Source organism: Salvelinus namaycush, chromosome 37 (genome assembly GCF_016432855.1).
Source record: "Salvelinus namaycush isolate Seneca chromosome 37, SaNama_1.0, whole genome shotgun sequence".
In the NCBI taxonomy this organism is placed as follows: Eukaryota; Metazoa; Chordata; class Actinopteri; order Salmoniformes; family Salmonidae; genus Salvelinus; species Salvelinus namaycush.
This window is the reverse complement of record NC_052343.1, coordinates 23,364,466-23,389,678: the sequence shown is the minus strand read 5'-3', so window position 1 is coordinate 23,389,678 and position 25,213 is coordinate 23,364,466. Positions and strand designations below refer to the sequence as shown.

The window sequence follows — 25,213 nt, the reverse complement described above, 5'->3', positions numbered from 1 at the left end:
TACTGCAGCCCCTCAGGGCTTACTGCTCAGCTGCACTTCTTCTGTTCCAGTTAAGATCCCTCCTGGTATAGCTGAATATAGACAGGTTTTGGTAACTAGTATGGGTTTGAAATGGATGGAAAACCTCAGGAGAGGACAAGACTTCATAAAGTGATGTTGATGGATTAGAAATGGTTTCTTTACTTCTTCCTTTACCTTCAAATCCAGTCTTTCCATCCTTGCTATAAAATATTGATCCTGACACAGAGCACTTTATTGACTGAATTTACTGTGTATGTGTATGTGTGAGTGTGTGTGTGTGTGTGCGCGTGCGTGCTTGGTTGCGCGCGTGAGTGCGTGTGTGTGTGTTTCAGTTGAGCCAAAGAAGGTGATGGTGCAGGGGTCGTTCGAGGCGAGAGAGGGGGAGTAGGTGACCCTGTGCTGTTAAACCTACACACATCCGCTGGTGGCTGGGCTTCAGGGAACTCAACACCACCGTGGTCAATGTGGAAGAGGTAGGGGCCCCCATTTACCTCGACACACACTTTTTACCCCCCCCCCCCCCCCCCCACACACACACACACACAAAAAAGCACCATTCTGCACTAACTGTCATTTTTATTCAGACATTTGGAACAAAACAAATAAATAAGCACAACATTCAAAACTATATAAATATAAAAATATATACAAAAATAAGACTCGTCAATATCAAAAAAAGGTAACAAAGACAAATAGAAACAAATGGTAGTATATAAATACAAATAGAAAGATAATCCAATTATTACACTGTTACCCTATTGTTAACAAAAAACACAAATAAAACTAAATTGCACAAATCCTATATCAAACAAATACACAAACAGAATAACACACTTATAAAGAGAACCTTATTATTACACTATTGAACTTCAAACAAGAAACACACAAACTAAATTGCACAACTGTCATCTAAACCCTTTCTTGCCTTCCTTGATGCAAAGTCATCAATTACATCAATTACATCAATTACAGAAGCTAGCCAGAAGCTAGCCAGAAGCTAGCCAGTTCACTGGCTAACGTTAGTATTCAGCTAACCACGGTTGGCGGTCATCAGCTATCCTTTAGCTCGAAAAGCTATCGGCAGTTTTGTACAACGCAACTCAGACCAGAGCATACCGGACCTATTTTCTCTCCATATCCCTGGATTTCTACCGCAAGCTCTGGACATTTACACCTGGATCTTGCAGCTAGCTAGCTGCTATCCGAGTGACTATTGGCTTACGTCGGTCCCGGAGCAAACATCAATTATTCCGGAGCTAGCCAGCTGAGAGTTCCATCAGCCACTCCTGGGGCTTCACGACTAGACTACCGACGTTATCTACACAAGGGAGTCCAACTGGCCCCTCCGTCGCGACGTAACCTGAACGCCCATCTGCGGCCCGCTAATCGTTAGCTGTCTTATCGGCTGCTATCTGAATAGGTATATCGGACAATTTTCTTGGGTCACTATAACTATATCTATTTTGCCAATTGGATTGATCCCCTCTACCACACGGAACCCCACTAATCTACCGACGGAAACGCACGAGGTGGCTAAAAACAGACCTCCATCCTCTGCCAGCTTGCTACCCATGGCCTGGCTAGCTGTCTGAATGGCCGTGACCCCAATCAACCTCACTACTCACTGGACCCTTATGATCACTCGGCTAAGCATGCCTCTCCTTAATGTCAATATGCTTTGTCCATTGCTGTTCTGGTTGGTGTTTATTGTCTTATTTCACTGTAGAGCCTCTAGCCCTGCTCATTATACCTTATCCAACCTTTCAGTTCCACCACCCACACATGCGATGACATCACCTGGTTTCAATGATGTTTCTAGAGACAATATCTCTCTCTCATCATCACTCAATGCCTAGGTTTACCTCCACTGTATTCACATCCTACCATACCTTTGTCTGTACATTATACCTTGAAGCTATTTTATCTCCCCCAGAAACCTGCTCCTTTTACTCTCTGTTCCAGACGTCCTAGACGACCAATTCTCATAGCTTTTAGCCGTACCCTTATCCTACTCCTCCTCTGTTCCTCTGGTGATGTAGAGGTGAATCCAGGCCCTGCAGTGCCAAGCTCCACTCCTATTCCCCAGGCGCTCTCTTTTGATGACTTCTGTAACCGTAATAGCCTTGGTTTCATGCATGTTAACATTAGAAGCCTCCTCCCTAAGTTTGTTTTATTCACTGCTTTAGCAGACTCTGCCAACCCGGATGTCCTAGCCGTGTCTGAATCCTGGCTTAGGAAGACCACCAAAAACTCTGAAATCTCCATCCCTAACTACAACATTTTCAGAAAAGATAGAACGACCAAAGGGGGCGGTGTTGCAATCTACTGCAGAGATAGCCTGCAAAGGTTTGTCCTACTATCCAGGTCTGTACCCAAACAATTTGAACTTCTACTTTTAAAAATCCACCTCTCTAAAAACAAGTTTCTCACCGTGGCCGCCTGCTATAGACCACCCTCTGGCCCCAGCTGTGCTCTGGACACCATATGTGAACTGATTGCCCCCCCATCTATCTTCAGAGCTCGTGCTGCTAAGTGACCTAACCTGGGACATGCTTAACACCCCAGCCATCCTACAATCTAAGCTTGATGCCCTCAATCTCACACAAATGATCAATGAACCTACCAGGTACCACCCCAAAGCCGTCAACACGGGCACCCTCATAGATATCATCCTAACCAACTTGCCCTCTAAATACACCTCTGCTGTTTTCAACCAAGATCTCAGCGATCACTGCCTCATTGCCTGCATCCGTAATGGGTCAGCGGTCAAACGTCCTCCACTCATCACTGTCAAACGCTCCCTGAAACACTTCAGCGATCAGGCCTTTCTAATCGACCTGGCCCGGGTATCCTGGAAGGATATTGACCTGATCCCGTCAGTAGAGGATGCCTGGTTATTTTTTTTAAATGCCTTCCTCACCATCTTAAATAAGCATGCCCCATTCAAGAAATGTAGAACCGGGAACAGATATAGCCCTTGGTTCTCTCCAGACCTGACTGCCCTTAAACAACACAAAAACATCCTATGGCGTTCTGCATTAGCATCGAACAGCCCCCGTGATATGCAACTTTTCAGGGAAGTTAGAAACCAATACACAGGCAGTTAGAAAAGCCAAGGCTAGCTTTTTCAAGCAGAAATTTGCTTCCTGCAACACAAACTCAAAAAAGTTCTGGGACACTGTAAAGTCCATGGAGAATAAGAACACCTCCTCCCAGCTGCCCACTGCCCTGAGGATAGGAAACTCTGTCACCACAGATAAATCCACTATAATTGAGAATTTCAATAAGCATTTTTCTACGGCTGGCCATGCTTTCCACCTGGCTACCCCTACCCCGGTCAACAGCACTGCACCCCTCACAGCAACTCGCCCAAGCCTTCCCCATTTCTCCTTCTCCCAAATCCAGTCAGCCGATGTTCTGAAAGAGCTGCAAAATCTGGACCACTACAAATCAGCCGGGCTAGACAATCTGGACCCTTTCTTTCTAAAACTATCTGACAAAATTGTTGCAACCCCTATTACTAGCCTGTTCAACTTCTCTTTCGTGTCGTCTGAGATTCCCAAAGATTGGAAAGCAGCTGCGGTCATCCCCCTCTTCAAAGGGGGGGGGGGGGGGGCACTCTTGATCCAAACTGCTACAGACCTATATCTATCCTACCCTGCCTTTCTAAGGTCTTCGAAAGCCAAGTCAACAAACAGATTACCGACCATTTCGAATCCCACCGCACCTTCTCGCTATGCAATCTGGTTTCAGAGCTGGTCATGGGTGCACCTCAGCCACGCTCAAGGTCCTAAACGATATCTTAACCGCCATCGATAAGAAACAATACTGTGCAGCCGTATTCATTGACCTGGCCAAGGCTTTCAACTCTGTCAATCACCACATCCTCATCGGCAGACTCGATAGCCTTGGTTTCTCAAATGATTGCCTCGCCTGGTTCACCAACTATTTCTCTGATAGAGTTCAGTGTGTCAAATCGGAGGGCCTGTTGTCCGGGCCTCTGGCAGTCTCTATGGGGGTGCCACAGGGTTCAATTATTGGGCCGACTCTCTTCTCTGTATACATCAATGATGTCGCTCTTGCTGCTGGTGAGTCTCTGATCCACCTCTACGCAGACGACACCATTCTGTATGCTTATGGCCCTTCTTTGGACACTGTGTTAACAACCCCCCAGACAAGCTTCAATGCCATACAACTCTCCTTCCGTGGCCTCCAACTGCTCTTAAATACAAGTAAAACTAAATGCATGCTATTCAACCGATCGCTTCCTGCACCTGCCCGCTCGTCCAGCATCACTACTCTGGACGGTTCTGACTTAGAATATGTGGACAACTACAAATACCTGGGTGTGACTGTAAACTCTCCTTCCAGACTCACATCAAACATCTCCAATCCAAAGTTAAATCTAGAATTGTCTTCCTATTTCGCAACAAAGCATCCTTCACTCATGCTGCCAAACATACCCTCGTAAAACTGACCATCCTACCGATCCTCGACTTCGGCGATGTAATTTACAAAATAGCTTCCAATACCCCACTCAATATATTGGATGTAGTCTATCACAGTGCCATCCGGTTTGTCACCAAAGCCCCATATACTACCCACCACTGCGACCTGTACGCTCTCGTTGGCTGGCCCTCGCTTCATATTCGTCGCCAAACCCACTGGCTCCAGGTCATCTACAAGACCCTGCTAGGTAAAGTCCCCCCTTATCTCAGCTCGTTGGTCACCACAGCAGCACCCACCTGTAGCACGAGCTCCAGCAGGTATATCTCTCTGGTCACCCCGAAAACCAATTCCTCCTTTGGCCGCCTCTCCTTCCAGTTCTCTGCTGCCAATGACTGGAACGAACTACAAAAATCTCTGAAACTGGAAACACTTATCTCCCTCACTAGCTTTAAGCACCAGCTGTCAGTGCATCTCACAGATTACTGCACCTGTACATAGCCCATCTATAATTTAGCCCAAACAACTACCTCTTCCCCTACTGTATTTTTTTATTTTGCTCCTTTGCACCCCATTATTTCTATTTCTACTTTGCACATTCTTCCACTGCAAATCTACCATTCCAGTGTTTTACTTGCTATATTGCATTTACTTCGCCACCATGGCCTTTTTTTGCCTTTACCTCCCTTATCTCACCTCATTTGCTCACATTGTATATAGACATATTTTTCTACTGTATTATTGACTGTATGTTTGTTTTACTCCATGTGTAACTCTGTGTTGTTGTATGGGTCGAACTGCTTTGCTTTATCTTAGCCAGGTCGCAATTGTAAATGAGAACTTGTTCTCAACTTGCCTACCTGGTTAAATAAAGGTGAAAAAATAAATAAAATAAACATCATCATAAGAAATCTGCCCAGCAATTGTATGGTTAATACTGATGAGAGCAAGGCCACTATGGCGTTCCTGTGACATGGTGGACCTCAGGCAGGATTTGATGAGCTTCAGCTTTGAACAGCTCCTCTCTGCTTCAGCTACGGTCACTGGAAGAGTAAGACAGATTCTGAGAGCAGTCCACAAATTTGGATGCATTTCTGATAGCTCCCTTTCATGTATGAATATCATCAGCTCAAGCAGGGTCATGGTCTTCGATGGCAGGTCAGGCAAGTTCTTCCGTTCCTGTGCAAGCTCTATGCCATCCAAGTCTGAGTCGTGAAGAGGGCACGACAAAGCCTATTCCCCCTCAGGAAACTAAAAAGTTTTGGCATGTGTCTTCAGATCCTCAAAAGGTTCTACAGCTGCAACATCGAGAGCATCCTGACTGGTTGCATCACTGCCTGGTATGGCAATTGCTCGGCCTCTGACCGCAAAGCACTACAGAGGGTAGTGCGCTACAGAGGGTAGGGGCTAAGCTGCCTGCCATCCAGGACCTCTACACCAGGCGGTGTCAGAGGAAGGCCCTAAAAATTGTCAAAGACGCCAGCCACCCCAGTCATAGACTGTTCTCTCTACTACTGCATGGAAAGCGGTACCGGAGTGCCAAGTCTAGGACAAAAAGGCTTCTCAACAGTTTTTACCCCCAAGTCATAAGACTCCTGAACAGGTGAACAAATGGCTACCCGGACTATTTGCATTGTGTGGCCCCCTCCAACCCCTCCCCAACCCCTATTTTTACGCTGCTGCTACTCTCTGTTTATCATATATGCATAGTCACTTTAACTATACGGTACATTCATGTACATACTACCTCAATTTGGCCGACCAACCAGTGCTCCCGCACATTGGCTAACCGGGCTATCTGCATTGTGTCTACACCTGTTGTATTCGGCGCAAACGACAAATAAACTTTGATTTGATTTATTTCTATCAGAATACACCAACCAACTTCTAGGGATTTTTTCACAGCTCACCAAGGTCTTCCAGAAATACTGGTGGTGGCAACTTCTTCAATGGCTTTCATTCCTTGGGGAAACAAAGTTAGGTGGTAGCTCACCTGGTCCTCTGCAAACTAGTTGTGTCCGAATTCTGTCAGTCAGAACTGAAGGCCAGTCAGCAGGGTCTGTAGACAGTGGTTCATCCTCAGCAGCAGGATTTGGTGGGGATGCTGCCACAGGCATTTCTAATGGAGAGCACATGGGCATTAGTTTACACACGCTATTCACAGCATTTGTAGTGGTGGAGCATCCCACATACATAACCAGTAATAATAAAATCTTAAAAACTTAAAACTTTGCATGAAGTCAGGCGCAGGAGAGCAAAATGAGTGAGCAACGTACTTTACTCAAAAAATAAAGGCACAAGGTAAACAAATACACTTGACCAATAACCAACGGTAAATATTACGCACGGGTGCAGCACCCGTCGAAAAACCAGCCATCATGAACCAAACTGAACATAGAAATAATCCCTCACAACAAACATGAGGGAAACAGAGGGTTAAATACATGAACATGTAATAGGATAATGAAAAGCAGGTGTGGAGAAAATAAAGACAAAACCAATGGAAAATGAAAGATGGATCAGCGATGGCTAGAAGACCGGTGACGTCGACCGCCGAACTCCGCCCGAACAAGGTGAGGGACCGACCTCGGCGGAAGTCGTGACAGTACCCCCCCTTGACACGCGGCTCCAGCAGCTCACCGACACCGGCCTCGGGGACGACCCGGAGGGCGAAGCGCAGGGCGATCCGGATGGAGACGGTGGAACTTCCTCAGAATCAATGGGTCTAACACGTCTTCCACCGGCACCCAGCATCTCTCCTCCGGACCGTACCCCTCCCACTCCACGAGGTACTGAAGGCCCCTCGCCCGACGCCTCGAATCCAGTATGGATCGAACTGCATATGCCAGGGCTCCCTCGATGTCCAGAGGGGGGCGGAGGAACCTCCCGCACCTCAGACTCCTGGAGTGGACCAGCCACCACCGGCCTGAGGAGAGACACATGGAATGAGGGGTTAATTCGATAATCGGGGGGAAGCTGTAACCTGTAACATACCTCGTTCAGTCTCCTCAGGACTTTGAATGGCCCCACAAACCGCGGGCCCAGCTTCCGGGCAGGGCCGGTGGAGGGGCAGGTTTCAGGTCGAGAGCCAGACCTGGTCCCTCACTGCGGTGGCGATCTGCGCAGGCTTTCTGGCGCCTCACGGCCCGCTGAAGGTGCACATGAGCGGCGTCCCATGTCTCCTCAGCGCACCTAAACCAGTCATCCACCGCAGGAGCCTCGATCTGGCTCTGATGCCAAGGCGCCAGAACCGGCTGGTACCCCAGTACGCACTGGAAGGGGGAGAGGTTAGTGGAGCGTGGTTCTGGGCCATCTCTGAGTGGCGGAGCGAGTTCTGGGCCATCTCTGCCCAGGGCACGAACGCCGCCCACTCCCCCGGCCGGTCCTGGCAATAGGACAGCAGAAACCTACCCACATCCTGGTTCACTCTTTCCACCTGCCCGTTACTCGCGGGGTGAAAACCCGAGGTAAGGCTGACCGAGACCCCAGACATTCCATGAACGCCCCCCAGACCCTTGACGTGAACTGGGGACCTCGATCAGATACTATGTCCTCAGGCACCCCGTAGTGCCGGAAGACGTGTGTAAACAGGGCCTCCGCAGTCTGTAGGACCGTAGGGAGACCGGGCAAAGGGAGGAGACGACAGGACTTAGAAAACCGATCCACAACGACCAAGATCGTGGTGTTACTCTGTGATGGAGGAAGATCTGTCAGGAAATCTACCGACAGGTGCAACCACGGTCGTTGTGGAACGGGTAAGGGTTGTAACTTCCCTCTGGGCAAGTGCCTAGGGGTCTTGCACTGGGCGCACACCGAGCAGGAGGAGACACAAACCCTCACGTCCTTAGTTAAAGTGGACCACCAGTACTTCCCACTAAGACAGAGCACTGTCTGACCGATGCCCATATGACCAGAGGAGGGTGAAGTATGGGCCCAATAGATCAAACGGTCGTGGACAGCAGATGGAACATACAGACGCCCAGCTGGACATTGGAGGGGAGAGGGCTCTGTACGTAACGCCCGCTCGATGTCGGCATCCAGCTCCCACACTACCGGTGCCACCAGGCAAGAGGCCAGGAGTATGGGATTGGGATCCATGGGCTTCTCCTCTGTGTCATACATCCGGGACAGTGCGTCTGCCTTCGCATTCTGGGAACCTGGTCTGTAGGATAGGGTGAAAACAAAACGGGTAAAAAACATGGCCCACCTTGCCTGGCGAGGATTCAGTCTCCTCGCCACCCGGATGTACTCCAGATTGCGGTGGTCAGTCCAGATGAGAAAAGGGTGTTTAGCCCCCTCAAGCCAATGTCTCCATGCCTTCACAGCCAACAACTCCCGGTCCCCCACGTCATAGTTTCGCTCCGCCGGGCTGAGCTTCTTCGAAAAGAAGGCACATGGGCGGAGCTTTGGTGGCGTACCCGAGCGCTGAGAGAGCACTGCTTCTATCCCAGCCTCGGACGCGTCCACCTCCACTATGAACGCCAAAAAGGGATCCGGATTAGCCAGCATGGGAGCCGAGGTAAACAGAGCCCTCAGCTGACCAAAAGCCCTATCCGCCTCAGCTGACCACTGCAAACGCACCGGTCCCCTCTTCAGCAGTGAGGTAATGGGAGCCGCTAACTGACCAAAGCCCAGGATAAACCTCCGGTAGTAGTTGGCAAACTCTAGAAACCGCTGCACTTCCTTTACCGTGGTGGGAGTCGGCCAATTACGCACGGCTGTAATGTGGTCACTCTCCATCTCCACCCCTGAAGTGGATATACGGTGCCCGAGGAAGGAGATGGACTGTTGGAAAAACAGGCATTTCTCAGCCTTGACGTACAGGTCATGCTCCAACAGTCGACCAAGCACCCTGTGCACCAGGGACACATGCTCGGCGCGTGTAGCAGAGTATATCAGAATGTCGTCGATATACACCACTACACCCTGCCCGTGCAAGTCCCGGAAAATCTCGTCTACAAAGGCCTGTAAGACTGATGGAGCATTCATCAACCGGTACGGCATGACGAGGTACTCATAGTGCCCTGAGGTGGTACTAAATGCCGTCTTCCACTCGTCCTCCTCCCGGATATGCACCAGGTTGTGAGCGCTCCTGAGATCCAATTTTGTGAAGAAGCGCGCCCCGTGCATTGACTCAATCGCACTGGCTATGAGAGGTAGGGGGTAACTGTACCTCACCGTGATCTGGTTGATGCCTCGATAGTCAATACACGGGCGCAGACCTCCATTCTTCTTCTTCACAAAAAAGAATCTCGAGGAGACAGGTGAAGTGGAGGGCCGAATGTACCCCTGCTCCAGGGATTCGGAGACATATGTTTCCATAGCCGCCGTCTCCTCTTGTGACAGGGGATACACGTGACTCCTGGGATGTGCTGCGTCTACCAGGAGATTTATCGCACAATCCCCCCGTTGATGGGGTGGTAATTGAGTCGTATTTTTCTTACAGAAGGCGAGAGCCAAATCGGCATATTCAGAGGGGATGCGCACGGTGGAGACCTGGTCTGGACTTTCCACCGTAGTCGCACCGATGGAAACCCCTAAACACCTCCCCGAGCACTCTCGTGACCACCCCGTGAGAGCCCTCCGTTGCCACGAAATAGTGGGGTCATGACAGGCCAACCAGGGTATACCCAGCACCACGTGAAACGCAGGAGAAAGACCCCAAAGGTCGACTATCTAGGGCGTGAACTGGGAAGGGCATATCCACTGGAACAATAGGGATCCCTAAACTATGGGCAAATGATCTGTCAATAAAGTTCCCAGCTGCGCCTGAATCTACGAGCGCCTTATGCTAGGAATGCAGGGAAAACTCAGGAAAATTAATATACACAAACATGTGTGCAACAGAGGGCTCTGGGTGAGCCTGGATGGTAAGTTGGTGGTTGAAGATATCCCTCTAGTGGTGTGGGAGCTGTGCTTTGGCAAAGTGGGTGGGGTTATATCCTTCCTGTTTGGCCCTGTCCGGGGGTATCATCGGATGGGGCCACAGTGTCTCCTGACCCCTCCTGTCTCAGCCTCCAGTATTTATGCTGCAGTAGTTTATGTGTCGGGGGGCTAGGGTCAGTTGGTTATATCTGGAGTACTTCTCCTGTCTTATCCGGTGTCCTGTGTGAATTTAAGTATGCTCTCTCTAATTCTCTCCTTCTCTCTTTCTTTCTCTCTCTCGGAGGACCTGAGCCCTAGGACCATGCGTCAGGACTACCGGGCATGATGACTCCTTGCTGTCCCCAGTCCACCTGGCCTTGCTGCTGTTCCAGTTTCAACTGTTCTGCCTGCGGCTATGGAACCCTGACCTGTCCACCGGACGTGCTACCTGTCCCAGACCTGCTGTTTTCAACTCTCTAGAGACCGCAGGAGCGGTAGAGATACTCTTAATGATCGGCTATGAAAAGCCAATTGACATTTATTCCTGATTATTATTTGACCATGCTGGTCATTTATGAACATTTGAACAACTTGGCCATGTTCTGTTATAATCTCCACCCGGCACAGCCAGAAGAGGACTGGCCACCCCTCATAGCCTGGTTCCTCTCTAGGTTTCTTCCTAGGTTTTGGCCTTTCTAGGGAGTTTTTCCTAGCCGCCATGCTTCTACACCTGCATTGCTGGCTGTTTGGGGTTTTAGGCTGGGTTTCTGTACAGCACTTCGAGATATTAGCTGATGTACGAAGGGCTATATAAAATAAACTTGATTTGATTTGGTGCTGACTCACTTGGGGTGACACAAGAGTGCCCTGCCTGCTGCCTCGACTCCCAGAAGAACCTCTCCAGCACCGACCGGCAATGTGCCCTCTGCGGCCACAGATGGTGCATGGACCGGCCCCTCCTCCGGTCGCCCTACGTGCAGCACCTCCCAGCTCCATGGGCGTTGGATCTGTGGTGCTGGGGGATGGAATCGACAGACCCCGATCTGGACGTCCGCGGGTAGCCAGCAGGTTATCCAACCGGATGGACAGGTCCACCAGCTGGTCAAATGTGAGAGTGATTCGCAAATTGAACAAAAATCTTGAAGAGAAAATTGCAAAAGTTGGCGAAGATGTGGCTGAAAAAAAACATACAGTGGGTGCACTCAGATGTGATTATGCTCCAAGAACCACCTACTGGAAACGGATACTCCTAGGGTGGGAGACAGATGGGTGGGTAGTGCTTACCATAATACATTCAACCCCCAAAAATAGGTGTTTCTATTCTATTCTATTTTCCAAAGGTATACATGTTCAAGTGGAAAAAGAGTTTAAGGACAAAGAGGGACGAAACTTGATTTTACTTGTAAAGATTTCAGGACAAAATGTAATATTGGGAAATATTTATGCCCCAAATTGTAATGAACACAAGGGGAGACAGAGAGCTGGTTTCAAGCACAGGGTGCAGCAGGTGTTTATTGTAAAGGACCACAGGAGGAGGCAGGTAGCTGGGTCCAGGGGCAGGCAGAAGGTCATACACAGGGGTCCAAAAGGACAACAGTACAGGCAGAGAAAAGGCTAGTAATGTAGTCCGGGAGATCAGGCAATAGGTAGAAAACAGGAAATCCGATAGGCTAAAGTACAGGTAGGGTATAGGCAAAAGGTGTCGTTATTGAGGCAGGCAAAAACCTCGCCGCACTGGCCTGGCTACGGGGAGCATTGAACCAGGTAAGGTTGGGCAGGCTCGGTGCTTAAGAGCTCCTGTACGCCTTCACGGTCCGGTATATCATGCGCCACCTCCTCGCCCCAGCCCAGTAACACCAGTGCCTACACCACGCACCAGGCTTCCTGTGCGTCTCCAGAACTCTGTTCCTCCTCCACGCACTCTCCCTGTGGTGCGTGTCTCCAGCCCGGTACCACCAGTTCCGGCACCACGCACCAAGCTTACTGTGCGTATCCAGAGCCCTGTACGCACTTTTCCTTCTCCCCGCACTCGCCCTGAGGTGCGTGCCCTCAGCCCGGTACCACCAGTGCCGGTACCACGCACCAGGTGTATAGTGCGCCTCGAGAGTCCCGTGTGCCCTGTTCCTGCTCCCCGCACTAGCCTTGAGGTGGGTGTGTCTACAAACTGGTACCACCAGTTCCGGCAACACGCACCAGGCCTACTGTGCGCCTCAGCAGGTCTGAGCTGCCTGCCTGCCCAGCGCCGTCTGAGCTGCCTGCCTGCCCAGCGCCATCTGAGCCATCCGTCTGCCCAGCGCCATCTGAGCCGCCCGTCTGTCCCGAGCCATTAGAGCCGTCCGTCAGTCAGGAGCCGCCAGAGCCGCCAGCCAGTCAGGAGCCGCCAGAGTCGCCAGCCAGTCAGGAGCCGCCAGAGCCGCCAGCCAGTCAGGAGCCGCCAGAGCCGCCAGCCAGTCAGGAGCCGCCAGAGCCGCCAGCCAGTCAGGAGCCGCCAGAGCCGCCAGCCAGTCAGGAGCCGCCAGAGCCGCCAGCCAGTCAGGAGCCGCCAGAGCCGCCAGCCAGTCAGGAGCCGCCAGAGCTGCCAGCCAGTCAGGAGCTGCCAGAGCTGCCCTCCAGTCATGAGCTGCCTTCCAGTCAGGAGCTGCCTTCCAGTCATGAGCTGCCTTCCAGTCATGAGCTACCCTCCAGTCATGAGCTGCCTTCCAGTCATGAGCTGCCCTCCAGTCATGAGCTGCCACTCAGTCCGGAGCTGCCACTCAGTCCGGAGCTGCCACTCAGCCTGGAGTTGCCACTCAGTCCGGAGCTGCCTCTCTGTCCTGAGCTACCTCTCTGTCCTAAGCTACCTCTCGGTTCGGAGCTGTCTCCTCAGTCTGATGGGGCCCTTTGTGAGGGTTCCTAGGCCAAGGTCGGCGGCGAGGGTCGCCACTCAAAGGACGCTAAGGAGGGGGACAAAGACAATGGTGGAGTGGTGTCCTTGTCCAGCGCCGGAGCCGCCACCGCGGACAGATGCCCACCCAGACCCTCCCCTAGAGTTTTAGGGGGTGCGTTCGGAGTCCGCACCTCAGGAGGGGGGTACTGTCACGTTCTGACCATAGTTCTTGTGTGTTTTGCTTGTTTTAGTGTTGGTCAGGACGTGAGCTGGGTGGGCATTCTATGTTGTGTGTCTAGTTTGTCTGTTTCTATGTTTGGCCTAATATGGTTCTCAATCAGAGGCAGGTGTTTTGTGTTGTCTCTGATTGGAATCATATATAGGTGGCTTGTTTTGTGTTGGGGTTTGTGGGTGGTTGTTTCCTGTCTCTGTGTTTTCTCTGCACCAGCTAGGACTGTATCGGTTTGCCACATTTTGTTATTTTTGTATTGTTGTAGTGTTCACAGTTCGTATTATTAAATATGTTGAGCACCAACTACGCTGCGTCTTGGTCCGATCCCTGCTACACCTCCTCTTCAGACGAAGAGGAGGAAGGCTGCCGTTACAGGCACGATGGCTATAACAGATCATGCAACCATTGATCTGACTGTTGGAATAGGAGAAGAAAGAGAAAATTGTAAATATTAGCGAATGAACACCAGCCTCTTACAGGACAAGGTGTTTTGTGAATTCCTTAAAACACACATTACGATAGTATTTGAAACAAACAACAATAGTGCGAAACAGGTACATGTCTTGGAAGCTTTTAAAGCGTACATACGCGGAGTAATGATACAACAATCCGCTACTATTATTAACAAACTAGATAAACAGAAAATGTATAAACTTGAAACAGAGCTTAAAATGCTGGAGAGGGAATATTGGTCAAATCCTATCAACATTTATCTGGTAAATCTGACGAAAACCAAATACGAGCTGAATATTTTATTCAGTAAAAAAGCGGAATATTCCCTGTACAGGCTGAAGCAGAGATGGTACGAATCTGGTGAAAAGGCAGGAAAATTGTTGGCCAGTCAATTGAAAGCTAGAGAAACAGATTGGCAAATAGGTGGAATCAGAAATAAGACAGGCAAGCTAATTACCAATCATAAAGAAATAAACAATGTATTTGGAGACTTCTATCAGGAACTTTATACTTCAGACGGTCCTTAAAAAGCAGAGGTATTCTTTCAGAATCTAAACCTTCCTAAATTAACAGAGGAAGACAAGATCTGGCTCGAGCACCCTATTACTTTGGCGGAATTGATCGAAACTACAAGACAAGCACCCAGTGGTAAAACTTCAGGGTTGGATGGGATACCCAGTGATTTCTATAAAAGGTTTGCAGAGCAGCTTAGCCCAGAAATATTGAAAACATTTAACACATCGATTGACACAGGTGAGATCCCACCTTCTATGAGTGATGCAGTAATCACCCTATTCCTCAAAAAGGGAAAGGATCCCCATGGGTGTGGGAGCTATCATCCAATTTCTTTGATATATTGTGATAGAAAATTGTTTACAAAAATTCTGGCTATGAAGGTGAATCATATCATTAAGAAAATCATAAATCCAGATCAGGGGGGATTTGTGAAAGGCAGAACTTCATCTGATAATCTTAGACGCCTATTGCATGTCATCTGGTAGGCAAAATATTTGGATACTTCAGTGGCAGCCTTATCCCTAGATGCAGAGAAAGCCTTTGATATGGAGGGCTATCTGCATTATACTATAAATACATTTGGATTTGGACAGGGCTTTCAAAATAGTATTAAACTTCTGTACAATGACCCCAAATCCACAGTAGTCACTAACGGACTACGATCATCTCCATTTTCTGTAGGACGAGGCACGAAACAAGGTGACTGTCTCTCGCCCCTCCTATTTATTATAGCATTAGAACCATTAGCCAAAGCCATTAGGCTGCGTCAGTCAATCAAAGGGATTAATATGGGAGGTAGGGAGAATAAACTACTGCTTTATGCAGACGACATATTACTAATAATATCAGACCTCCAACTCTCCATACTGCCTTTAATGGACCTTGTAAATGCATTCTCAGAGATATCGGGCTATAAAGTAAACTGGACCAAATCTGAAGCAATATCTCTATCAAAACGTTGTCTGAGAAATTACCTCCTCAGCTGGAGGTTTCAATGGGTCCCTAAAAACTTGAGGTACCTGGGATGGTGTTAAATCCTGGTCTGGAGAACATGATTTATGAAAATCTTGACCCACTATTGAACAAAATTCAACTCCAGTTTAAGAGCTGGGATACACTGCAAATCTCATTATGGGGTAGGATACAGGTTATAAAGATGGTCATAGCTCCTGAACTGAATTACGTCATCAGCATGTTACCACTATTCATACCTGTCTATACTTTTAAATCCCATAGACAAAATTATTACTGAGTTTGTTTGGGCCGGTAAAAAGGCCAGGATGAAACTAGTTATATTACAGGCAAAGACTGAGAAGGGAGGAATAAAGCTCCCTAACATGCAATTGTGTCAAGTATCCTTTGTAGCTTCCCAAATAGTCTCTCTCTTTATTGAGAACTCGACTAGGCCAATCTGGGTGGACATGGAAGAGGAACTTAACGCCCCATTCGGAGCATCACATTATTTGAGTCAACAAAAGGTGGGACCCCAGAATCCAATAATGTCTCATACTAAAAATATATGGAGCCAGATTCATAAGAGAGAGAGAGAGAGATCTTCACTTTTCTTGATAAGCTATGCTTCGTTATTTAACAACCCTAAATTGAAAAAAGATGGACACATGGTTTTCTGGAAAGATTGGTATAGAAAGGGGATAAAGAATATTGGTTGTCTGTATCAAGAAAACACTTTTACCTCTTTTGAAGAGCTAAGGTCCAAGAATAATTTACAGAAACAAGACTTTTGGAGGTATCTCCAGCTTAGAGATTGTTTGCTTAAGGTAGAACAAAACAACAACAAATTCCCAGAAGGATCCTCCCTCTTATAAGGAATGGTATGTGGCCTTGGCAGAAACAGCTTCATATGAAAGATTGATTTATAAAATGAATGGTAAACTCGAGATAGAAAGTGAAAACAATATGTAATGGCCTGATAGACTACAGACATACATAGATGACTGGTTGGGGTAGGGATTTATTTTATTATAATTATAATTATTATTTAAATGTTCCTTTTGTTGTAATAGTTGTTATGGGGGGGGGGGGGGTTTGGGTGAAAAATGAAAAGTTTGTTTTCTTTTCTATTTTGTGTGTGCGGTGCGTTTGGGGGGTGTTCACGCCCCCTGAGTTTTCCGCATTTAGTTACGTTGCAACATTGTTTTTTATTTGGTCCATCTTGGAGTGGGGCTGTGGCATGGCGGGGTGAGGGCGGGGAGTCTGGGTGCATTGTTGTTATATCGTAAAAGGAAACAATAAAAACGACAATACAAATTATTTTAAAAGGCATTTAGCTCGTCTGGTAGGCTCGCGTTCCTCGGCGACTCGTGTCCCTGGGCAGTTCGCGGCTAGGTTTCCCTTTATAGTGCCTTTGCCTACCAATAGAGGACCACAACGGAAACAACTCTTAGATTTTTTGTGTATAACCATCTGTAATTTCGGTACATGTATTGGTTGCCTGCTGTGGCTTCTTTATGTATCTTAAATTGTATTGAAAATTACCTTTGAAACTACACCTCAGAGGTCAATACACACTCAGACAGTCTGATTTGTACATCTCGAGTGCCCAATGACAAGCATCTGTGAGAGAAGCCTTAGATTCTGAAAGAACACATATTATTCTTCCCCGTGTAGTTTCCACCTTGACCACGTTGTATCTGTTCTTCATTCTCTCTCCGCTCTGAACAAAGACCCACTACTCAGTCTATATTAGGATATGGTTAAGATATGCACCCCGGCATCCTACAATCTAAGCTAGATGCCCTCAATCTCACAGAAATGATCATGGAGCATACCAGGTACAACCCTAAATCCGTAAACACGGGCACCCTCATAGATAACATCCTGACATCTAAATACACCTCTGCTGTCTTCAACCAGGATCTCAGCGATCACTACCTCATTGCCCGCATCCGTAATGGGTCCTCAGTCAAACGACCACCCCTCATCACTGTCAAACGCTCCCTAAAACACTTCAGCGTGCAGGCCTTTCCAATCGACCTGGCCCGGGTATCCTGGAAGGAAATTGACCTCATTCCGTCAGTAGAGGATGCCTTGTTATTCTTAAAAAGTGCTTTCCTCACCATCTTAAATGAGCATGCCCCATTTAAAAAATGTAGAACTAAGAACAGATATAGCCCTTGCTTCAGTCAGGTTTGGATGTAGTGTATCACAGTGCCATCCGTTTTGTCACCAAAGCCCTATGTACTACCCGCTACTGCGACCTGTATGCTCTCGTTGGCTGGCCCTCGCTTCATATTCGTCACCAAACCCACTGGCTCCAGGTCATCTATAAGTCTTTGCTAGGTAAAGCCCCGCCTTATCTCAGCTCACTGGTCACCATAGCAGCACCCACCTGTAGCACGCGCTCCAGCAGGTATATTTCACTGGTCAACCCCAAAGCCAACTCCTCATTTGGCTGCCTTTCCATACAGTTCTCTGCTGCCAGTGACTGGAACGAATTGCAAAAATCACTGAAGCTGGAGTCTTATATCTCCCTCACTAACTTTAAGCACCAGCTGTCAGAGCAGCTTACCGATCATTGTACCTGTACATTTCCCATCTGTAAATAGCCCACCCAACTACCTCATCCCCATATTGTTATTTAATTTTGCTCCTTTGCACTCCAGTATCTCTACTTGCACATTCATCTTCTGTACATCTATCACTCCAGTGTTTATTTGCTAAATTGTCATTATTTCGCCACTATGGCCTATTTATTGCCTTACCTCCCTAATCTTACTACATTTGCACACACTGTATATAGACTTTTCTATTGTGTTATTGACTGTACGTTTGTTTACCCCATGTGTAACTCTGTGTTGTTTTTGTCACACTGCTTTGCTTTATCTTGGCCAGGTCGCAGTTGTAAATGAGAACTTGTTCTCAACTGACATAAAAAAAAATATTTAAAAAAAATGCTACAAAAGGCTTTGCCAATGAGTGAAGCCTCAAAAAGTGTCCCTGTATTCTTCTCTCTCGGCTTTTGAGTATGTTAATGAGATAAAAGTGAATAAAAGCTGACATGGGAGTTGAGAGAACCATTATCCCGGCTCTTTGTTCATTTGGAGAAATACTTTTAATTTGATCTAGCATTTACAGCTGCATTCTATCCAGCTTTAATGTGCCTGAATATGTCTGAGGGTTAATAAAGACTGACACCTCAGTGGTGGTTCTTTGTGAACGCGTTCCTTCTTGTGTCTGTTTCTCTCTGGAAAAGGCTTTTGCACTAATCATCTCAATAAAAGCCTAAAACCCGGGGTGCAAAACAGACATGACTAGCATCATACAGGAGCAAATGGGTGTTTGATTCAATGTATTATGGGTTTTGCCAGCAGGAAGAAGCATATGAATGTGATTTATTTGTTTGTTTATTATCAGGGACCAGGCACAATGTAAGTAGAGCACAAGAGTTAGAGAGCCACAAAGCTAATTTCCATCATCAAAACAGTATTATTATTGTATTTCCTGTGAGCAGCTTACTGTGTATTTATCTCCAAGGAAAATGTTCAGGGACACTAGAACTTCCTGTCTCTTCCTGACGTTGTCACGTGTCCTTTCCTGTCGCCAGGGAGACCACGGGGGGAAGAGAACCAGGTCTAACCTGACCCATGTTGTCTCTCGGGAGGAGAACGGGCTGCCCCTCACCTGTGAGACCTTCAACAAGGGCACATGCTTCTCCAAGAGCCAGTCCACCAACCTCATTGTTTTCTGTGGGTCTCTGGATAGAACTATGACAACAACAACCCTATAACCCTAATGGTTGTTGTGAATCTCTATTGAATGACAATGACAAGTACAACCTTGAACAAACTTTTCCCAACCAGAACATAACTATGCATTGTACAGTAACAATCCCAATCCCAAACAATAGCAATGTGTGCTTTCTATAACTATAACAATAACCTCCTCACTCTTTCCCGCCCTCTCCCTCCTCTCTCTCTCTCTTTCTCTCCCTCCCCAGTCTCTCTCTCCCTTACACACTCCCCTCTCTCTCTCTCCCCCTTCTTCTCTGTAACTCCCTCCCCTTCACCCATATATATATCTCTCCTCCTCCCCCCTCCCCTCTCAGACCCTCCTCAGAAGGTGTGGATAGAAGCCCCTCCCCTAGAGATTCCTCTGAGCTCAGGGACCATCATACCTTCATCTGTTTCTCTAGTGGGTGAAGCCCCAAAGGAACCCTCAACTGGTACAGAGTGTGTACATGTGTGTATTGTATGACAGCATACATTTTGATTGTTTAAGTTGTAACAGGTTGTAGCATTTAGCCTATCTAGGACACGTGTTCCGCTAGCGGAACCCCCCCCCCCCCACATTCCGCTGAAAAAGCAGCGCGCAAAATTCAAAAATATTTTTTTTAAATATTTAACTTTCACACATTAACAAGTCCAATGCAGCAAATGAAAGATAAACATATTGTTAATCTACCCATCGTGTCCGATTTTTTAAATGTTTTACAGCGAAAACACAACATACACTGCTCAAAAAAATAAAGGGAACACTTAAACAACACAATGTAACTCCAAGTCAATCACACTTCTGTGAAATCAAACTGTCCACTTAGGAAGCAACACTGATTGACAATACATTTCACATGCTGTTGTGCAAATGGAATAGACAACAGGTGGAAATTATAGGCAATTAGCAAAACACCCCCAATAAAGGAGTGGTTCTGCAGGTGGTGACCACAGACCACTTCTCAGTTCCTATGCTTCCTGGCTGATGTTTTGGTCACTTTTGAATGCTGGCGGTGCTTTCACTCTAGTGGTAGCATGAGACGGAGTCTACAACCCACACAAGTGGCTCAGGTAGTGCAGCTCATCCAGGATGGCACATCAATGCGAGCTGTGGCAAGAAGGTTTGCTGTGTCTGTCAGCGTAGTGTCCAGAGCATGGAGGCGCTACCAGGAGACAGGCCAGTACATCAGGAGATGTGGAGGAGGCCGTAGGAGGGCAACAACCCAGCAGCAGGACCGCTACCTCCGCCTTTGTGCAAGGAGGAGCAGGAGGAGCACTGCCAGAGCCCTGCAAAATGACCTCCAGCAGGCCACAAATGTGCATGTGTCTGCTCAAACGGTCAGAAACAGACTCCATGAGGGTGGTATGAGGGCCCGACGTCCACAGGTGGGGGTTGTGCTTACAGCCCAACACCGTGCAGGATGTTTGGCATTTGCCAGAGAACACCAAGATTGGCAAATTCGCCACTGGCGCCCTGTGCTCTTCACAGATGAAAGCAGGTTCACACTGAGCACATGTGACAGACGTGGCAGAGTCTGGAGACGCCGTGGAGAACGTTCTGCTGCCTGCAACATCCTCCAGCATGACCGGTTTGGCGGTGGGTCAGTCATGGTGTGGGGTGGCATTTCTTTGTGCTCGCCAGAGGTAGCCTGACTTCCATTAGGTACCGAGATGAGATCCTCAGACCCCTTGTGAGACCATATGCTGGTGCGGTTGGCCCTGGGTTCCTCCTAATGCAAGACAATGCTAGACCGCATGTGGCTGGAGTGTGTCAGCAGTTCCTGCAAGAGGAAGGCATTGATGCTATGGACTGGCCCGCCCGTTCCCCAGACCTGAATCCAATTGAGCACATTTGGGACATCATGTCTTGCTCCATCCACCAACGCCACGTTGCACCACAGACTGTCCAGGAGTTGGCGGATGCTTTAGTCCAGGTCTGGGAGGAGATCCCTCAGGAGACCATCCGCCACCTCATCAGGAGCATGCCCAGGCATTGTAGGGAGGTCATACAGGCACGTGGAGGCCACACACACTACTGAGCCTCATTTTGACTTGTTTTAAGGACATTATATCAAAGTTGGATCAGCCTGTAGTGTGGTTTTCCACTTTAATTTTGAGTGTGACTCCAAATCCAGACCTCCATGGGTTGATAAATTTGATTTCCATTGATCATTTTTGTGTGATTTTGTTGTCAGCACATTCAACTATGTAAAGAAAAAAGTATTTAATAAGAATATTTCATTCATTCAGATCTAGGATGTGTTATTTTAATGTTCCCTTTATTTTTTTGAGCAGTGTATATTTATGTTAGATCACCACCAAATCCAAAAAACACACAGCCATTTTTCCCAGCCAAAGATAGCTTTCACAAAAAACAGAAATAGAGATAAAATGAATCACTAACCTTTGAGCATCTTCATCAGATGACACTCATATGACATCATGTTACACAATACATTTATGTTTTGTTCGATAATGTGCATATTTATATCCACAAATCTCGGTTTACATTAGCGCCATGTTCAGAAATGCCTCCAAAATATCCGGAGTAATTACAGAGAGCCACGTCAAATAACAGAAATACTCATCATAAACTTTGATGAAGATACATGTTTTACATATAATTAAAGATACACTGGTTCTTAATGCAACCGCTGTGTCAGATTTTTTTTAAACTTTAGGAAAAAGCATACCATGCAATAATCTGAGACGACGCTCAGATAGAAACAACATTTCTCCGCCATGTTGGAGTCAACAGAAATACGAAATTACATCATAAATATTCCCTTACCTTTGATGATCTTTTGCACCCCTTCTGAATAAACCTACACTCGATCCCTCCGATGTCAACAACTACAGACCAGTATCCCTTCTTTCTTTTCTCTCCAAAACTCTTGAACGTGCCGTCCTTGGCCAGCTCTCCTGCTATCTCTCTCAGAATGACCTTCTTGATCCTAATCAGTCAGGTTTCAAGACTAGTCATTCAACTGAGACTGCTCTTCTCTGTGTCACGGAGGCGCTCCGCACTGCTAAAGCTAACTCTCTCTCCTCTGCTCTCATCCTTCTAGACCTATCGGCTGCCTTTGATACTATGAACCATCAGATCCTCCTCTCCACCCTCTCCGAGTTGGGCATCTCCGGCGCGGCCCACGCTTGGATTGCGTCCTACCTGACAGGTCGCTCCTACCAGGTGGCGTGGCGAGAATCTGTCTCCGCACCACGTGCTCTCACCACTGGTGTCCCCCAGGGCTCTGTTCTAGGCCCTCTCCTATTCTCGCTATACACCAAGTCACTTGGCTCTGTCATATCCTCACATGGTCTCTCCTATCATTGCTATGCAGACGACACACAATTAATCTTCTCCTTTCCCCCTTCTGATAACCAGGTGGCGAATCACATCTCTGCATGTCTGGCAGACATATCAGTGTGGATGACGGATTACCACCTCAAGCTGAACCTCGGCAAGACGGAGCTGCTCTTCCTCCCGGGGAAGGACTGCCCGTTCCATGATCTCGCCATCACGGTTGACAACTCCATTGTGTCCTCCTCCCAGAGTGCTAAGAACCTTGGCGTGATCCTGGACAACACCCTGTCGTTCTCAACTAACATCAAGGCGGTGACCCGTTCCTGTAGGTTCATGCTCTACAACATTCGCAGAGTATGACCCTGCCTCACACAGGAAGCGGCGCAGGTCCTAATCCAGGCACTTGTCATCTCCCGTCTGGATTACTGCAACTCGCTGTTGGCTGGGCTCCCTGCCTGTGCCATTAAACCCCTACAACTCATCCAGAACGCCGCAGCCCGTCTGGTGTTCAACCTTCCCAAGTTCTCTCACGTCACCCCGCTCCTCTGCTCTCTCCACTGGCTTCCAGTTGAAGCTCGCATCCGCTACAAGACCATGGTGCTTGCCTACGGAGCTGTGAGGGGAACGGCACCTCCGTACCTTCAGGCTCTGATCAGGCCCTACACCCAAACAAGGGCACTGCGTTCATCCACCTCTGGCCTGCTCGCCTCCCTACCTCTGAGGAAGTACAGTTCCCGCTCAGCCCAGTCAAAACTGTTCGCTGCTCTGGCACCCCAATGGTGGAACAAACTCCCTCACGACGCCAGGTCAGCGGAGTCAATCACCACCTTCCGGAGACACCTGAAACCCCACCTCTTTAAGGAATACCTAGGATAGGATAAAGTAATCCTTCTAACCCCCCCCCCCCCCCTTAAAAGATTTAGATGCACTATTGTAAAGTGGTTGTTCCACTGGATATCATAAGGTGAATGCACCAATTTGTAAGTCGCTCTGGATAAGAGCGTCTGCTAAATGACTGAAATGTAAATGTAAAGATGATAGGTGGATTCAAGATGATAGGTGGATTCAAGATGATAGGTGGATTCAAGGTGATAGGTACATTCAAGATGATAGGTATATTCAAGATGACAGGTGGATTCAAGATGATAGGTACATTCAAGATGATAGGTATATTCAAGATGACAGGTGGATTCAAGATGATAGGTACATTCAAGATGATAGGTATATTCAAGATGACAGGTGGATTCAAGATGATAGGTACATTCAAGATGATAGGTATATTCAAGATGACAGGTAGATTCAAGATGATAGGTACATTCAAGATGATAGGTATATTCAAGATGATAGGTGGATTCAAGATGATAGGTAGATTCAAGATGACAGGTGGATTCAAGATGATAGGTACATTCAAGATGATAGGTACATTCAAGATATAGCCTAAAGTTATGCTACAAAGACACGTAATCAGCAGCCTCAGCATGTTGATAGTGGTGTCTTGTCCCCTCTCCTCTACCCCTCCACCCCTCCCCAGTCCCTGCAGTGAGTGTGACAATCATAGCCAAGCAGAAAGAGCTGCAACGGGACCAAAACCTCAGTCTGGACTGCCTGTCTGGGAGCAGCAACCCCCAGGCCAACATCTCCTGGAGCCTGCGCCCAACCAGGTGAGGGGAGGGCAGGTTAAAGGGGAGCCAGTCTGTGGGCCATGGAGGAGTCAATGGAGACCCTAGACTACATTCTTGTGCAGGTAAATTTTTTGCAAACCGCACCCGGTCTGCACCTGCCACAATACCGCGTCTGCACCGTAACCCGCCAATCAGGACAGAGAGCTGCCGCAACCCGGTCCGTAATTTGTACCAAAACCCACCCGCAAATTGCCAGATCATATCAATTGATTTCATTGTTATTACTAGTAGTAGGCGTAGGGCATATAGGCCTATAGACAGTAGTAGCCTATCCCATTGCCATAGCCTATTCAAAGAATTACGTGATTGCATGCAGCCATTTGAAAAGACCAAAGCAAGTTGTAGCCTACTCTGGCAAGCAATAGGCCTAACTGAGTTTTGAAAAGCCTTGTTCTACCTGCTCGACGAGAGGCCTGTTTTGGTCTTCCCTCATCAACACAGACTTGCATGCTAAGTCAAAATCCATCCATAGGCTAACGTCAACAATATCCTGTTAACATAATTGTAACTTCACTTGTGAACTGTTTTCCATGAGTTGGCTTTACACTTACATTAATTGTGTTATCAAATGCTGCCATTACGTGTATAAGTTAGTTAGCTAGCTAGCTCAGGTAAGAACGGTGAGTAGTGAGTGAAAGTCACATGAGGGGAAGAGCAAGGAGTGGGAAAGCAGGAGAGGATAATGCGTTTTAATAGGTTTAATCTTTATATCTGTGCCATTCTAGGATCTGTGACAGCGTGGGCACCGCCACTGAGGCTACAACCCATAGGAATCCCCACCCAGTTGACTACTTTGACTACTTTAAAATGGCGGAAGCATGGTGGAAGCCCTCATTGATGCTGCCCATGATAAAATGGCCATTTGGCCACTAGAGGCCTCTATCATTCTCTGACGTTTTCCTCAGCACCACTGTGAGCGGTCTGTGCAAGCAGCCTGTCTCAGTGCCGCTCTGATGGCACACACACACCACAGAATAAATTAATCAACTGTCAAAGAACAGAAAAAAATGTGAATTTTTTATTTAATTAATTAAAACTGCAACCTGGCCACGGATTTATCGAATGTTCAAAATAGACCCACCAAATGTTTTCCTCTCA

At 47.7% G+C, this 25,213-nt stretch overlaps 1 pseudogene; it reads left to right on the top strand.

Moving 5' to 3' along the window:
• Positions 1-25,213, top strand: part of LOC120030910 — a 46,272-nt pseudogene that overhangs the window by 5,517 nt on the left and 15,542 nt on the right.